The sequence below is a fragment of the Cibotium barometz genome, chromosome 12 (genome assembly GCF_041138505.1).
Source record: "Cibotium barometz isolate CiBa-2024 chromosome 12, ASM4113850v1, whole genome shotgun sequence".
Taxonomy (NCBI): Eukaryota; Viridiplantae; Streptophyta; class Polypodiopsida; order Cyatheales; family Cibotiaceae; genus Cibotium; species Cibotium barometz.
In genome coordinates, this window is record NC_141057.1 from 11988172 (window position 1) to 12005757 (window position 17586).

The window sequence follows — 17586 nt, forward strand, 5'->3', positions numbered from 1 at the left end:
GTTCTATGGAGCTTTTTTATGTCTTGGATGAGCCCTTAAAGGTGCAAGTGCTGATGTTATGCTGGCTTTACCCCATGAGAGAAGAGCATTCCTCCAAATGAGGTTTTGATAGGGTGCTTTAATTTCATAAGGGATTCATCAAATTCCTCACGTGCTTCTCAACCGCATAATTCGTGCAATATGTCTCTAATGACTCTTCTCTGTAGAGAGTATGTCTTCCTCTTGAAAGTGGAAGCGGTACTTCTCTGGGTTTTGTATTTTGTTTACTTTTAGTATTGGCATAACGAGATTCAACCGAGTGATCCTGTAAGACACTCAACCACGCTAAGCATGCTCTCCTGAGCTTGCTTTTTGCATTCCGCATATGTCATATGATCATGACTTTCAATCTAGGGTAGTTGGGCGGGTTCTAGTCTCGATGGGTTTGTGAGGTGCATTGAGTGAAAAGTTAGAGCTTGTTTTATCCTCACTTAGCGATGTACTAGAACTTGTTTCATCTTTCGACTTTATTTGGATCGTCAGGTTTTCATTATGTTTTCCCATGCGATGAGAACGAACTTTCTTTTGGGCTTTTGTATCCTATGTCGCACATATGGGTTTTGTGGTTTGTGTGGTGGCCTTTGAGGTGGATGCTTCTGCATCATGTGTAGCTTTTGGCTCTTTTAGGTTTATGTCCCCTTTTGGGTTTATGTCCTTGACAGGCTCCTTTTCCTTGTCCTCTTTGTCAACCTTGGTTTCGATAGTTTATTGTCCCTTGTTTTTCTTAGGTTTAGAAGGTTTTGTTTTCTCTTTTGGTTTCTGCTTTAAGACATGTTCTTCTACCCATTTCGAAGTATTATCTTTTGTGTTCTTTTTTACACTCTCTCCTACCTTGGCTTGTAAGCGTGTAAGAACATTCAAGGGTACCATGGACAATTACACGTTTTGTACACTTAAGATGTTTAGAGTTGTATTTTGTGAGACAAGTTGCCATGAAGCGACTCACCTTGGGAAATCCTAGAACATGTGATCAATGCCACATCATTCACACATGGGTTGCAAAGTGTCAGTGATCGTGGGCATGGAAGTTTCCAAACTATGCAATCTGCCACTTTGTGCAGTCCACGACAATAGAAACATGAAAGTGTTTGCTTAACTATTTCCTAAGCAGTTTCTACTCTTTGGACTGTTTCTATTTGGTACACAGGAGATGGAGGTTTTGAGTCAATTGTTGATGAATTGGGACACTTTATAGTATCATGACCAAAGGATTTACAATATATGCAGTACAGAAAGACAGGTGCCTTGTATGCATAATGGGGATTGGGATGGTCGTAGTGTTTGCACTTAACACAAGGCATTTCGCTCCTCACTTGTAGAGGCATTAAGGATAGTTGGTTTTGAAGGAGCTCATCCTCTCTTAGAGATGTCAATTGAAAGCTTTTAAGAAAGGCTGAATAGAATTCGGGGAATGATAATTCTGAGATCGATCATTCTTTAGCCATTGCTTCATTTGGTTTAGATGAGGAACATCTTATAGCATGATCATATTCCAGCATGTTATCATCTAAATATACTACTTCTTTACAACATTGATCGAATGTTTCTAGGTTGGATACAATGATCAACTTATGTAAGCTATTATTATTTAAGCCCATCATGAAACATCTCTTCAATTGAGAATCATTTAATTTTTCCCATGACTCACATCATGAGTCCAAGAGTTTTATCTAAAGGATAAAGTCTCTAATGGTTTTGTTTGGTTTACGCTCAATTAAATAGAGTTCTTTCGCTGCACTCCACTAATCACCTTGTTTGGAAATAAGGCATGGATAAAGTCTGAGTTCAAGGTTTTGAAGTTTGTCTTGATCGCCGACATCAATGTGGAACCATCGACTAGCTTTTCCCTCGAAGCATAGATTCAACGCATGTACCTTGGTGGGGCAATTGGGATTTCCAAAGGCCTCACATCGCTATTCAAACATTTGTATGAATTGAACAGGATCTGTTGTTTCGTTGTATTTGCCCATGATTTTGGAGATCTATACAGCCGTATTTTTGTATGTCACTGAGGCCGTATGTAATTGCTCTTGATGGTAAGGACTCACTCAGTCCTCCCTGGTGGGCAACCCCCTGCCTAGACTAGTCAGTATGTCCGGGGGTTGGACAGGGTTGGAACTTATAGGATTTGTGAGAATGTTAGGTAAGGAATCAAAGCCCGTCGGTGGGACTGAAGCGACAGGGGGTGTAAAACTTGATGACAAGCTTGTTGTACGTTTGACAAATGGTATTGGGAGGTGCACTTGGGGTAGATCTCCATGGCTCAAAGATGTCAGCCCCATTGGGTTCAGTGAGGGTGTCGGCCCACGTAGTCCCTCTATCGTTGCCATGTCTGGTTGCCTAAGTGTTCCTTAATAAGCAAGCACGTGTTTTTTTTTACGTTTTATATTTTCTCACAGCTTGTTTATAGCCTCAAGAGGCCTGGTACTCTTCGTTGGGTCAAACGAATGTTCGTTTGCCCTAATTAGCTTAGATGTTACACACACGTGAACGATTGTTAGGGATATTTTTTCAAAAAGAGTGCATGCTAGTAACTTCCCAGATGGAAGAGGAGGTCCTAAAACCTGTTTTCCATCACTATCTCTCAAGATGAAAAAAAAAACGAGAATTTTTTGCCTTTCACAACACGTTTTTTAGGGTGTTTCAAAAGGAATTTGGAAAACCTCTATGAGAGAGTTATAGTATTTTTGGAGTACTACAACTTTGTCTCTGTGAGTTGTTCGTCATTTTGTCATTTAGACTCTCAAAAAGTAACCCGAATATAGTTCGAAGTCATATTCGCACAAGTTTTTGTAATTTTGTGCTTTTCGGGCTATTTTTTGCCTCGATTTTTGGATCAAATTTTGAGGCTGCTGGTCGGAGGCCAAAACGATCGATTTGACTTCAAATGGCCAAGACCAAATTTGAAGAGCTTGGTGTCGGCTTTCCGATGAGCACTAGAGCGCCTTCATCGAATTCACAGTTTAGGGTGCAATTCACGGCGTGAAGCGGACTTGACGGATTTTATCAAATTTGAATTATTATTTTTTTTGCATGAACCCTTAAGGCGTGACTGTAAAAAATAGTTCACGCGTGAACCATTTTTTCTTTTTTCTTTTTTTTACGTGAACCCCTCAGGCGTGAGTGCACAAAATGGTTCACGCGTGAACCATTTTTTTATTTTTTATTTTTTTGAACGAACCCTTAAGGCGTGAGTGTAGAAAATGGTTCACACATGAACGATTTTTTCGTATTTTTTTTTGGTGTGTGAATCCTTAAGACGTGAGAGTGCAAAAAATGGTTCATACGTGAACCATTTTTTTCAAAAAAAAATTATGCGCACAAACTCCTAAGCTGTGAGACCTAAAGGCGTGAGTGCAGAAATGGTTCACAGCGTGAGCCACGTGGCTCACACAATTTTTTTTTGTAACCCTTAGGCCATGAGACCTTAAGGTGTGAGAACGCAGAAAATGGTTCACGTGTGAACCATTTTTTTTTTGGGTCATGGACCCTTAGGCCGCCATGAGACCTTAAGGCGTGAGAGTGCAAAAAATGGTTCACGTGTGAACCATTTTTTTAATTTTTATTTATTTTTTTTTATTTTTTTTTATTTTTTAGAGTTTAGTGGGAAATTCAAATTTCCTTGTTTGGGGGGGGATATTTTTTGAATTTTAAATTAAGGAGATATGGGCATTTTTCCAAAAAGATAAGTGGGAACTCAATTGCACAATGGGAGAGTCCCTTGTATTATGAGAGAAATTCACTTATATATATGGCCATAAGTGTTCACACTCACTTAGACTGGCTGGCCGGGCACTTTACGCTCATAAAAGGCCTAATGCTATTACAATGACTACTCTCATAATATATCCATGAAGTACATCACTTTTAGGACTTCATCCTAACTTGCTACCACACACTCTTGAGGCGGGAATCACCATAAATACTCTGTCGTCACACCATTATACGCGCCCATCCAAGTTGTAGCTTTGGACACCATTGTTTCATATCTTGAATGTATGACCCTTTGGTGTATCTACCTTGACTTCTTGATATAAAATAATGGTAGTAGCTCTCTTGTTAACCCTAGGAATAGGTTAACACTCAGGTCACTTACTCCCAAACGGCCTAGTGGAAAAAGGCTTGGAACTATAAAAGCCAATTTCTCTTGTTTGTAACTCATTCTCCCATTTGTGCAATAGAATTGGAGTGTTCTCTCTCTCTCTCGCTCTCTCTCTCTCTCTCTCTCTCTCTCTCTCTCTCTCTCTCTTGCAACTCTAATCTAGCATGTGTGGTATGCTTAGAGTTAGGATTTGGGAGTGATTAGTGCTAGTGCTAATCACTTGTTCTCTCATGCTTCCATCTTGCTTCTTCTCTCCCTCTTGCGCCTGAGTGATTAGGCTATCACCGCGATCGTCTTTCGCAAAGATCCCACACGATCTTCGCGCGCGAGAGACACTGCACCACCCGTTGGATTAGCAACTGCCTCGGTGTGACAACGAGTGCGGGAGGATAGCGGTGACGAGTGGCTACTACTACGGTGGAGCTCTTATGCATAGCTCAAGCTGCACGGCGGATCGGTAACTTCCCACGACACGTTAGGGCGAGCTTAACAAGCTGCTTCAAGTCTTTCTTTTGTTGAATCATTGATGGCTACTCCAAGTATTTCCTTTACTTCCACTTTTTCTACCTTCAACCATTTGAGTCATGCCGCAAGGCTACAGTGCTTCGTCTCCACCTATGCTTGCGATGTTACAATTTACTACACCTAGATTTTTAGCTTAGAGCCGAGGTCAAGGTTTGGAATGGGCTTCAAGTAGAGGTTGATGAAACTTGTGGATCTCCCAATATCCCATGGAGAGTGATGATGTGAAGACTTAATCCTATATTAATTAACAATGTAATTAGTGCTAATCTAAGCTAGGATGAATGATACCTAAAAATACAAGCATGATGAGTGTCTTAAACTAACTAAGCTTTATACTCAAGCACAATTAGCTTACAAGATTGAGACTTATACTCATAAATAGGCTTGAGAGCTTGCTTGATTCCATTGATTGAAAATGACCACTTTTATATGAGGAAGGTACAACAAAGCTTAGATAGTTCATGTGGGATAACTTGATTAGGTGACTTGGCACTCTAGCATCACTCATTTCAACACCCCCCTTAATGCTAGATTGGGTACAATTTTTAGGTTTTCACTCTTCCTTTCTCTCCCTTTGTGCTAGGCTACTTTGGTCCTTTTGCTATTTTGGCATTATGAATTTCAGCTTGAGTGTCATCATATGGCCTTGAAGGTTGATTACATCACACTTTTTGTAGAGAGACAAGAGGGTTGAAAAATACAATGGTTCTTTCTCTGGAAGAGTGCTCTTCCTGTTGGGGTGTCTTTGACCTCGATGTAGCTTTCCTACTTCCTTTTGTGATAGCAATCTTCTTCTAGGTGACCAATTTTTCCACAGTAGTCACAAACAAGCTTTGGTTTATCTTTATTGTGACATTCATTCTTGGTATGGCCAAGTTTTCCACAATGATAATATCTTGGAAGTTGAGATGTTGATTAATTTATCCTTTAAAATCTCCCACCCTTTCCATACAATGCTTGCTCACTTGAATGTGATTTGAATGGTTCTTTATCCTTAAATTTTAATTCATGTTCAATTCTGTATCTTGAATTTTAGTGTTGGGCACAATTTTTAAGTGTAGCAACAAGTGATTCATACGGTTCTTTGTCAACACTTGAATGTGATTTGAATGGTTCTTTATCCTTAAATTTTAATTCATGTTCAATTCTATATCTTGAATTTTAGTGTTGGGCACAATTTTTAAGTGTAGCAACAAGTGATTCATACGGTTCTTTGTCAACACTTTTTAACAGTACAACAATAGATTCATCTTCTTCAACGACTTTCTTTAATGCACTAAGTTGCTACTTGATACCTTTGAACTTGTTGATGTGTTATACCATGGTCTCAATGTCCTTCTTGTCCAACTTGTAAAACTGCATGAGAAGGTTGATCTTTGAGCTCTTTGAGTCAGTGGCAAGTGCTGAAAATCTTGTTAAGTTCCTGCCATGCCAGTTTGTCATCCGTGATGCCAACAATGTGACTAATCATATCATCACCAAGATTTTGAGTGATAAGACCCAATTCTTTGTTGTTTTGAAGTGGCTCAACCTCCACTTCTTCATTCTCAATTAGGTGCCAAATCCCCTTATGCATAAGCAAGTACATGGTCTTGCTTTGCCATGTGAAACCCATCACCATTAAATCTTGAAATAACTTCTACATGCTCCATAATGAGAAGGTATTGCTAACAAGCTTTTGTTTTGCTTTGTTAGCAGTGTCTAATCTCATACAAAATTTATAGTTAAAAACTTTTAATGATTTTATGACAAGGTCCACGAGTTTGTGACAAATCTCATGGCAGTGTCTTTTACTCTCCTACAATTGAGGACTTGAATGCATTAGAGTGGTTAAGATTCAATGCAAGAGAGTGGAATGGTTCTAAATAGCAATAACAAATCCCGAAGTCTTAAATTAATCCTGATTTTTCAAACTTGAAGCTCTAATTTATTAAATATTTGCTAATCACAATTAATGATAGTAATTAGTGCTTAATCCTTGTGATTAGAGAGGGCAAGAAATTGGAGAATGAAATTGAGCATATGGGAAGCAATTTTGATATGGCTTTTCATATAACTAACTTGTCTTTGAAGATGATCAAAGACCTCAATTTGAGGCACAAAAGGCGTGATTAGTGCTTCTCTTCAAATGATTAGTTTCTTCAGCTCTCCCAGCTCGTATACTGCACCATTTGCCTTGGGATTTGGACTATAGAGAACTTGTACAATGGTACTAACTAGCCCTAGAAGGGCTTAAGCTAGTTTTGCTCAAAGGCGTCAAATGAGGTAAAACAAGGGTGACAGTCGTACAATGAAAATCAAGCGATGGAGAGAAAATCTCTCTAATTCCTTTGGTAGTGTTCTTAGCAACGAGCTAAGGGATCTCCCTTCAAGAGGAATTTGGAAATGATAAATGGAGTGAGAAATGCCAAGCTTGACAAGTTTGAGCCACTAGTGAAGTGAGTAGATAAGATGAGATTAGTGAGCTTAATGATGACTAATGTTGAGATTAAACTAAAGAAGGATTAGAGAAAGCTAGAGCTAAGCTAAAAGAGAGCTTCAACCAAGCTCTAACACCATGATAGAACTTATGGATCCAAGCTCCCATGGATATAGTGATGATGTGAAGACTTAATCCTATACTAATTAACAATGTGATTACTGCTAATCTAAGCTAGGGTGGATGATACCTAAATATAAACATGATGAATGTCCTAAACTAACTAAGCCTTAGACTCGAGCACAATTAGGTTACAAGATTGAGACTTGTACTCATAAAGAGGCTTGAGAGCTTGCTTGATTTCATTCATTGAAAATGGCCCCTTTTATATGAGGGAGGTACAACAAAGCTTAGATAGATCATGTGGGATAACTTGACTAGGTGACTTGGCACTCTAGCATCACTCATTTCAACAGAGGTGTGGGTTATGGGGGTGAGGAAGATAGAGAGACATAAAGAGGCATAAATAGCTAGAAGCCTAAGGGGACACATAGAAAAATATATATATATATTTATATATGTGAGTATATAAATTAACTAAATATGTGAGTATATAAAAATAATATAACTAAATATGAATATATATATATTAGACAATGAAATTATGTAAGAATAAAAGTATTTGTGGGTGAGTATAAGTAAAATATATATAAGTACTGATGTGTGTGTGTGTGCGCGCGCGCACGCACGCGTGGGGTGGAAGTGTGGAAAAAACCAATTTTCACTAAAAGAAGTCGTGGATATACATAAACTTTTTCTTGTTAAAGAATGGATAGATGTGTGTGTCAACTATCCTATCAAAGGAAGCAATGGATATAAATATGCACCCTTGTGTGTTAATTGTCCTATATCAATGACAAAAAATTACAATAAGAGTGCCATACATCCAATATAATATCCCTTTAAAGTAAGATTCCCTTTAAAAAGTATTTAAATTAATTTCCCTTTTATTAAGTCTACAAAAGTTATTCTCAATAGGTAGCAATCACCTATATAATAATCATGATGTGACCACTATTTACAAAATCACAAAGTAAACATTTATCATTACCTTCTATATCTATTATTACGTCACCTTTTTATCATATCACCACTTTATTCACTATTAAACAATTAACAAAGTCTCTATGACTCATTGTTTTGAAAATTTAGAACATATACAAAACTAGAAGTATGTTGATTAACACTAATCAAAATAGCTTTGATATACCATGTGTAAAAAAGGCAAGGCATGCCATTTTCATTTTGTGGATTGTGCAAAAGCCAAAGTAGTTTAAAGTCAATATATCAACTACTTTACCTCATGTTGTTACTCATATACTATCAATAGAGCTTTGTTGATAGGGGATGATTGTGAACATAGCCTAAAGATTCTAACATTGGTCTATGTTTTCATAATGTATAGTGTGTCACTTGAGTTGTATATCTTCAATACCTTACAGAGCATAGAATTATAACGCACATATTGTGTGTGCGCTTGGAGTTACAGGCTTTGTGTTGGCATTGTAAATACAGATAGTTATTAGAGAAAGATATGATTCTATCACTCAAGGGTCCACCCAAAAATAAATGTGCAAGCAAAAATGACAACAAGCACACTTGTATTTCATGTGATGTCTCATCCATCATCTTGTAGTGCACCCTACTTATTTCCTTTCAATTCATGCTTTTTAATCATTAAAGTTTTCTTTAGAGATTTGTGTGTATTTTAAACTGATATGTGTGCTAATTTACATACCCCTTGATTGAAACCAAGAAAATGTATTCTTTTAAAAAAGTGCAATTTCAAGATAGAAATGACTTTTTTATTTCCTTTTAAAAAGGTAGTCCAAACTAAATGTACAAGTTTTCTCAGGGAAAAATGGTTATCACATGCTTGAAATTTTGAAAAATAAAAGTGCAAAAAATTATGATGGCATTTAGAACATTGTTTATCATGCCTTAAGGATTGTCCTTCGCACCTTCTCTAACATATCATTCAAAAGTAGGAAAAATGGTTATCACATGCTTGAAAATTTGAAAAATAAAAGTGCAAAAAATTATGATGGCATTTAGAACATTGTTTATCATGCCTTAAGGATTGTCCTTCGCACCTTCTCTAACATATCATTCAAAAGTAGAAAAAAAAAAAGGTGAAACATTTTTTATGCACAATCTTGAGCATGTTTTTCTTTTTGCAGAAACATTATTTTACATACTCACATGGATGTGAGAAATCCTCTTCCTTGCAACCCCATAGAGAGCCCCAAATCATTTACTCCTTAATATATTGTGATTGTTATAATTTTCTTCTTTATGCTTTTTCATTGGGTTCTCAATCACCTTGCAAGTATCATTGGACTTACCTGGAGATTGCATGTTGGGTTCTCAATCACCTTGCAAGTATCATTGTCCAAGTTCTCTTTGAAGATTTGCATGTTGGATATATATGTCTCTTGATTTCAAAACCTAAACACCTATTAAAGCAAAGGTTTGTAGCTCAAAGAAGAAAAGTATTGTTACCATTTTATAAATCATTTTACAAAGAACAAAAACGTGGATATAGGCAAGTGCTTGATGAGTAGTAGATTCTTGAGATATATAAAATAATTTAATATTCTCATTACAACATCTAGTTTAAAATTTGAAATAAATTAGGTACTATTCAAGACTTTACCATTTTTCTAATGCATCAGTGATAAGTTGCAAATGGTATTGTTCATCGTAAAGTGCAGTAGTGCACAAGTGCAAGTGCTCTCTGTCCTTCTCCTCCCACCCCACCACACCATAACCACCTCCATACCATCATGTTCATATCCTACCACCTTTTAGTTGTCACTATTAGTGATCCCACCCTATAAGTTTTCACTTGCTATTACTTTGAATTTCCTACCATTACCACTGTAAGTAAGTGCATCATCCTTTAGCATGTCCTCCTTGTCTTTTTCTACCTACCTTCTCCTTCTTACTTACATCACAACTTTCTACCTGCTTTGCTCCCCCCCATAAAACACACTCAACACATAACTTTCAAAAATAAAATTTTATGTCCTAGCATGATCTAAGAAAAGTAATTTCCTCTCACAACACCTAAGCAACCAAAACAAAATGCACATGGTTACAGGGAGGGGATTTTGCCTATGCCCAACATTATGCACATAGAGAAAAGGAGGAAATGGTCCTTGGCATTTCCTTTATGTAAACATAGAAGTTTTTGTGTCTTTCTTTTTTCATAAGTGGTTCCATAATCCCCACTCCCCAAACCACACACATACTCACACACACACATGTACAAAGCCACACCCATGAATTCTTGTTTACATACATAAGCACACACACGTGCATGCCTACATGCTCCTTAACCATAAAGAAACAAAAGATAAATGTAAAAGGAAAACCTTCTTGCTGTTTTTAACGTTTTGATTGTTTTTTTATATATTTACATTATTTTACTCCCTTCTATATTTTTCCTCTGCAAGTAGACACCATGCAAAACACTCGCAAAACATTAACCTAGAGTTGACTAAAGGAAGTACATAAAATAATGATATGTCCCTTGCGATCTTTCTGTCATCGATCTCCCTTAACTACCAAAAATCAAGATCAACTAGATGCAACTCCTTGGGTTATTTTCTCAAGAAAGGTTATCATGAAGTTTGCTTGTGAAGTTTTAAACATTCAAATAGTTCTTTTCTTGTATATTTATGTAGTTTCTATTCTAAAAGGAGTAGGACATGTTCTCCCATAATAACTTTTATACGCTAATTTTAGGTAGTAACTAGTTACTTACAAGACACTAACTTATACCACTACATCATCATATCAAAATTTATACAAGTTTCACAATCAGCTTCATATTGAACCACGACATTTATGCTTAAGATGTAGTAAAATAATTTGCACTATCTTCAATTTACTGAAAGAATCAAATGAAAACAACATCTTGTTCAGAAATTATGGTACAATATCTCAAGATCCCCAAAAAGTAGCATGATGTTGCCTAGTTTGCAAGATCTTTAAATATGTGGAACAAACATGTGCTACCAACACTACACGTATAATGGCTTATGTAGAGGGAACATCGGCATCATTAGTCATGTCATGTTTAAAATTAGTTTTTGGTGTTATTTATGTAGAAGTGTAGCACTCATACGGATCCACATATTTTAAAACCTAAATGTTAATATCTTAAAGCTATCATGTAAAAATGCGTCAACTTTTTGTGAGAAGGAATGATGCTATTCACCTTAGAGTATCCATAGGTTCATTTGGTATCAACATGAGCATGTGAAGGGAAATAAAAAATGAGCAACTCATGTAGGACTATGACAGGTTACTACCAAGCTTAAAGAGGATTGTTGTTGCAATTTTAGATAGCTTCTTTATCACATTTTGCACAACTCTGTAATCCCATGCTAAATTTAATTGATATGTACATGGCCATTTACTACCTATCATTTAATACTTAATATGTACAACATGACCATTCTATAGATACCTCTTTTTTTAGGAACTAAAAATTTTCTTTTTCTGCATAGCATGATGCATCAATCCCATGCTAAATGTACTTAATATGTACAACATGACCGTTCATTACCTACCTTTTTTTAAGAAAATAACGGTTGCTCTTTTTCTACATAGCATGACACATCAATCCCATGCTAAATTTACTTAATATGTATATTAACATGGCGATTTAATACTTACCTCTTTTTCATAACTTAAAGGTTACTCTTCTCTACATGCATGACACATCAATGTGCATAGATTCTTCTTTCTAATTCATATTGAAGTCTAGCCTTAATTATTTAGCTTTGATCATTTCTTGTGAAGTAATGTAGCTAATATTTGTCTCTCTATTGCTGCATTGGATTTTACACATCGCATAAAGTTTTAACATATCTATCAAATACCTCAATTAGTTGTGCAACTAAGAAACAAAGAAAGCATTTTCAAGGTGGCTATGCATAAGCCAAGTACAATGTAAGGGTGCTTTCAATTCTTTTTTAAGGGGGCATCTATGTAAGGGTTATTTCATCTAAAAGAAATGAATTCTAGATGATAGAGTTAACGAGGTGGAGAATGACGTCACTTCATTTCATATGACACACTAAATTAATGGTAGAAAATAAATATTTGTAGCGTATTGAACTACTCTTATCCTAGCTAACAAAGCGGTGAAATGGCTATTTGAGTTCTAAGAGGGATTTTATATTATTCATATAATATAAGCATCCAATAGGTGTGTAATAATGACCCCTACTAAGATTCCTTATGAATACGTATCTAGCTACTTATTCATTGGTTTGTTAGCGTACATATTGAGCTGATTCTTAAGTGTACATTAAATAGGTAGTCTACCTTAGAGAGCATTAAATAAGTAGATTCTTTAGTGTGCGTTATAAATAGTAGTGGGCTTACCCGTAGTTCACTCGTCTCCTGAAAGCTCCAAATTCAAATTCTACTCCAACCTCCTCTTCTTATGGAAGCTTTAAATTTTTGCCATATATGAAAGCTTTGTGAAGCTCTTCCTTTACATAATATAATATAGAGTATAATAAAGAAACAGATGTTAGACCTTAGAGGTCATTCTTCAAACCAAATGTCATCACATTGGAAGAAAATACTCCCCATTTTGTAACAAAAGCTATCTTTTTGCGATCAGAACCCAAAGACACATAAGTGAAAGAACCCATAACCACACATTATAGGTTCGAATTTCTAAGCTGCCTAGGTAAGACCAATTCCTAATTTAAAAAAGAAAGGCGCCGTCAAAGAACAACGGGACATAAGTAAGAGTACTTGACAGAGAAAGGAGCAAAGATAGACATTTGCATGACCTGAAGCATAACAGCAAAACTGTTTTCATTTTAGCGTGTGCAAGAGACTGAAACTACACTGTATATAGAATTCTTACTTATTGAAAACTGGAAGGCAGACAACAGGACCCAGGAACTACACAACAGTGGCCGCATCCTTGCTCTCATGGCACAGAGAGCGCAAAGATCAGGTCGTCACCCGCCATCGCAAGCAGCTCAGATGCTTTCTTCTCGAGGGATTCGATGCAGTCGCGTAGTGAGGTCTATGGGGGGTGACAAGGCTTTGTAGTGTCCTTGCCATCAGTACCTACATGGCTTGACGTGGTCGAGGTCGAAGACCTTCCACTCGATTATCTCAGCGGACTTCGGTGTCTTCTTCATTGCATTACTTTGGGAGTAATCCATGCAGCTGCACTCCTAAGGTATTTTCCACTGCACATGATCACAATATCATCTTGAGGAGTCACCAAACGAGATTGGCATGCTTCTCCCGCAAGCTCTCATGGAAGCACTGCCTCTGTACATGTGGCCCGGCAAGCTGAACCAGAGACAAAACCGCCAACACAACAAGCACCACGACCACTCCCACCGTGCAAAGCCATGCAAACCTTTGTCATCTTTGTAGAGTATAGAAGGAAATAACAACCCAGCAGCTAAACATTCATAGACATTGTGAGCAGGAAGGGCGACATACCATCGACGTGCTTGTATTGGACGAGCTGCGGTCGATGCTCATGTGCATAACAACAACCATGAGGATGTTGAAATGATCGTCCCAGCATGGGGAGAGGACATGCATATGCAAGGCCATGGAGACGAGTACGAAGTAAGCCAGGATGGCCTGGCCTTGTTGCGCACATGGAGACAGCTAGTAACCACGACCGCATGAAGGCAGGAGGTGAAGCGTGGTGTAAGGGAGAGGGAGAAGCAAGTGAAAGCATGAGGGAGAAGTCAGGTCATGCATGTGACACGATGGAGCATGGCAACATATAATTGGCAATCACCCATCGATGCATGCACCCACACTACACAGAACTATGTAAAACCTACTAGACCAAGGTTAAACAGAATTAAAACCCATAGACGGGTTAGGGCACATGTTCTGGCAATAAAAATCTGTTAAATTAGTTTAGTAATTAATTAGGACTAAAGAATAAGTCATCTAAAACACTCTACCACAAACAAATGCACGAGTTTAAATACAATGTAAAAATTAATCAAATAAGCTCTATGTTTAACACTAAAAGAGAGCTTTAAAAAATGACCAAAATGCATTCCTTAAAAGAGAATGATTGAAGACCCAACCTAAGGTCCCCCCTCATCATTATGGTCGCCCTCCCTCTTGACAACCCCATGCAATGTTCCCCCTTCCATTGTGCATCCATCTCCCCCTTGCTACCTCCAACGCCCACTATTGTCTCTATCGTCTCCTCACACACCCGCCAACTGTAAGCCTTGTCGCATGTGTCCCCATATTTAGATTGCTCGCCAAGGTTAGTAAACATGATTGTTATTTGTCCACACAAACTCATATAGACTTTTGTTTTGCGACGGAAGTCTATATATTATTATATAATAGAAAAAAAAGTATATATTAACTAAATGGCTCTACTCGCCTGTGAAAATCAGAGCTCACAATTGAATGCATCAATGAAAAATCTAGCTCCATAATAAAGATTTTAAAAATCATTTAAAACATTCTTATGAAAGAAAAAAATTTAACACCACAACCATTCTTGTCTTGTTAATGGTGGCACAATGTCTTTGCCCATCCTAGTAAACGAATCGATTGGGTTCGATTCAAAAATTCACGTATTGAAGTCTTTAAACTTAGTTTGAATCCTCACCAAACTGAAAGAACCTCATCTCTAAAGCCCACGAGCACGTAGACGAGTTGGTAGAATGGTTGGGTCCCATTGTTGTGAGGACCTGGGTTCGATGCCATCCGGCTGGCGATGTGGGTATGTGTTGTGAGCCGGTACAGATTTGATCAATAAAATTTCTAAGGTTTTAAAATGGGCATCCCCTCCCGAAAATCCCCAACATAGCAAGCTTGCCCACCCTACACACTTGCCTTACAACCTTCCATCAAACCTAGGGCTTCATAGAGCCTTCTAGGTGAATTGTAAAAGTGAAACTAGTTTACACCTTTCGGGCTTTGGCTATCTAGCAAAAAAAACGTATTGTTTAGAGATACGACATAATACATGTGCATGTGTGTGCACGTGTGTGCGTGCACCTGTGTGTGCATGCATGCATGTGCGCACACGCGCACGCATGTGTGCGTGCGTGTGTGTGTGTGGGTGTGTGTGTGTGTGTGTGTGTGTGTGTGTGTGTGTGTGTGTGTGTGTGTGTGTGTGTGTGTGTGTGTGTGTGTGTGTGTGTGTGTGTGTGTGTGTGTGTGTGTGAGAGAGAGAGAGAGAGAGATTATGTCACTTCTAAGGGCACAAATTGCATAATAGAGCACCCCAAAAAAATCTAATTCATATTTCAACATCCACAAGAAGAGAAAAAGACCAAAAGTTCCACAATCACTATGTCCACCTTTGTAAGGCACTTGCCACTTACATCTAAAATAGAGGATTCACATGCCTTAGCCATAAGACGAGGATAAACCCAGAAGTTGATCCCACAAACCATCACTATGTTTACCTTTATAAGGGGAGCCTTAAAATATTAGTCTTCCATGCATCATACCCTATTTATACTACAACAACGTCAATGAGACTGTGCACACTTAACTTACACTTTGAGAGAGAGAGAAGCCAACATTTTCCACATAGCCAAAGAAAGACAAGAGGTAAAAGCAAAGAGAAAGAGCATGGTCTAATCTAAGAAATCACTTTGAATGGTAGTAGTCATTAGGGAAGAATGACTTTGAATGGTAGCAGTAACTAGCTAAAAGAAAGAGCATGGCCTGATCTGAGAGTTACTTTGAATGGTACAAGTCACTTCACAAAGAATGCCCCCACTTAAATTTTTGAACACTCAAAGACCCTGACATCCACCTATCAAGGTCTATCAAACAACTAATTGGTTAATGTGATTTACTATGGTCATTGGCCAAGAATTTAAAGTGGACATGAAACAAAGTTCATCTTTGTATCAACCCAATCAACAACTAAATTGGCTCATGTGATTTATTATGGTGATTAGTCAAGAATTTAAAGTGGACTTGAAACAAAGCATTCTTCTCCCTCTTCCGTCTTTGTATCAACCTTTTCATAATAATTTATCTCAATTTCCTCACAACAAAGGTGACTAATTCATAAGGAAAACAAAAATAAATGTTTAGTTAGACTAGTTCACAAGGAAAATGAAGATTGAAGATAAATAATAAAGCGTAGACTATGACATGAAATAGAAAGAAGAACCTTTTGTGCATTAATGTGTCACACGAGAAGGCATGGCACCATGACATTTGAACTTAGGTTTGAAGATGCAATGGGTAAGTAAGGTATTGTAACTTTTCAAGCTAGTGTGACTTCATGCATGAGTTATAGCATGTTGTGTGCCATATTCTCAACAAGAACTCCAATGTGTGCACTCGGGGGGGGGGGGGGGGGTGATCACTATATGTAAATCCTCTATATCACGTGCATTCAAGGCCTATTTAAAAAGTCCCTTATCTGTGAATTTTTTAGTGAATATAATGTATCCTTTCCTATTCAAATCTGTAATTTTTTTAAAAAAATACAATAAGTAAATTCCCTCTGTAAATATATTTCTGTAAGTTTTAAATATTTAAAATGTCCTTCTGTTGAACCCACATGATACTTACATATTTATACGAGTGACCCCCCCCCCCCCCCCCCCCCCGAGTGTGTGCATGAGTGTTTAAAGTCACACAGATCGGGTCTGTGTTATCATTCAAGACATTAGCAAAAAGGTGCATAGAGCCAACATATTTAGGCTCGAAGGGGCGTGTGAAAATACTAAAGCGGTCTTGAACAGTGGGGCCTCCCGCTCTTGCGCGTAGGTAATCTTTCTGAACACCAAACCATTACGAGTTTCCCAGATGATACAGATAAATGAGGCTCTAATTTAATGCCATCCCGATGCCAGAGCTGGATTGATTCTCTTTGTGTCCCCGAGCCATTGAAAAGTGTCTTGAGTGTCGGCTTGTTGAAGGCGGTGGGCCACCACCATATCTTTGGGCCAAGGAGAAACGACAGAAGAGGTGCATGGTGGTTTCTCTTTCCATTGAATAGATGGGGTAGAAGGGGGAGCATGTCCCATGTGTCGGGTAGGGAGCTTTTGGAGAACAATGTTAGCCATAGCAACAGATTGTGCAAGAAATTTGATTGCCTTCTAGACTTGCTTGGCTCTGCGGGTCCAAGCTTTGGGGGATCTCGGGTGTTCCATTTAAGGATTGTCTTCTTGATCGGGGGGATCGCCAGAGGGAGAGGGGGGGAGTACTCTTGTCCGGGACAAGCTCTATAATGTACTTGACTTTGTCTCTCTATTCCTACATTGGAGTGACACCCACACAACATGACGATTAAACATGGCCACTAAAAGAAAGAGCATATTCTCAAGGTGCACATGCATAGACCAAATAGTAGACTACTAAAGAAAGGGTGTTTTCATCTAAAGAAAACCATTTAATGGATCATTGTGTACCATTTAAAATGAGAATTATT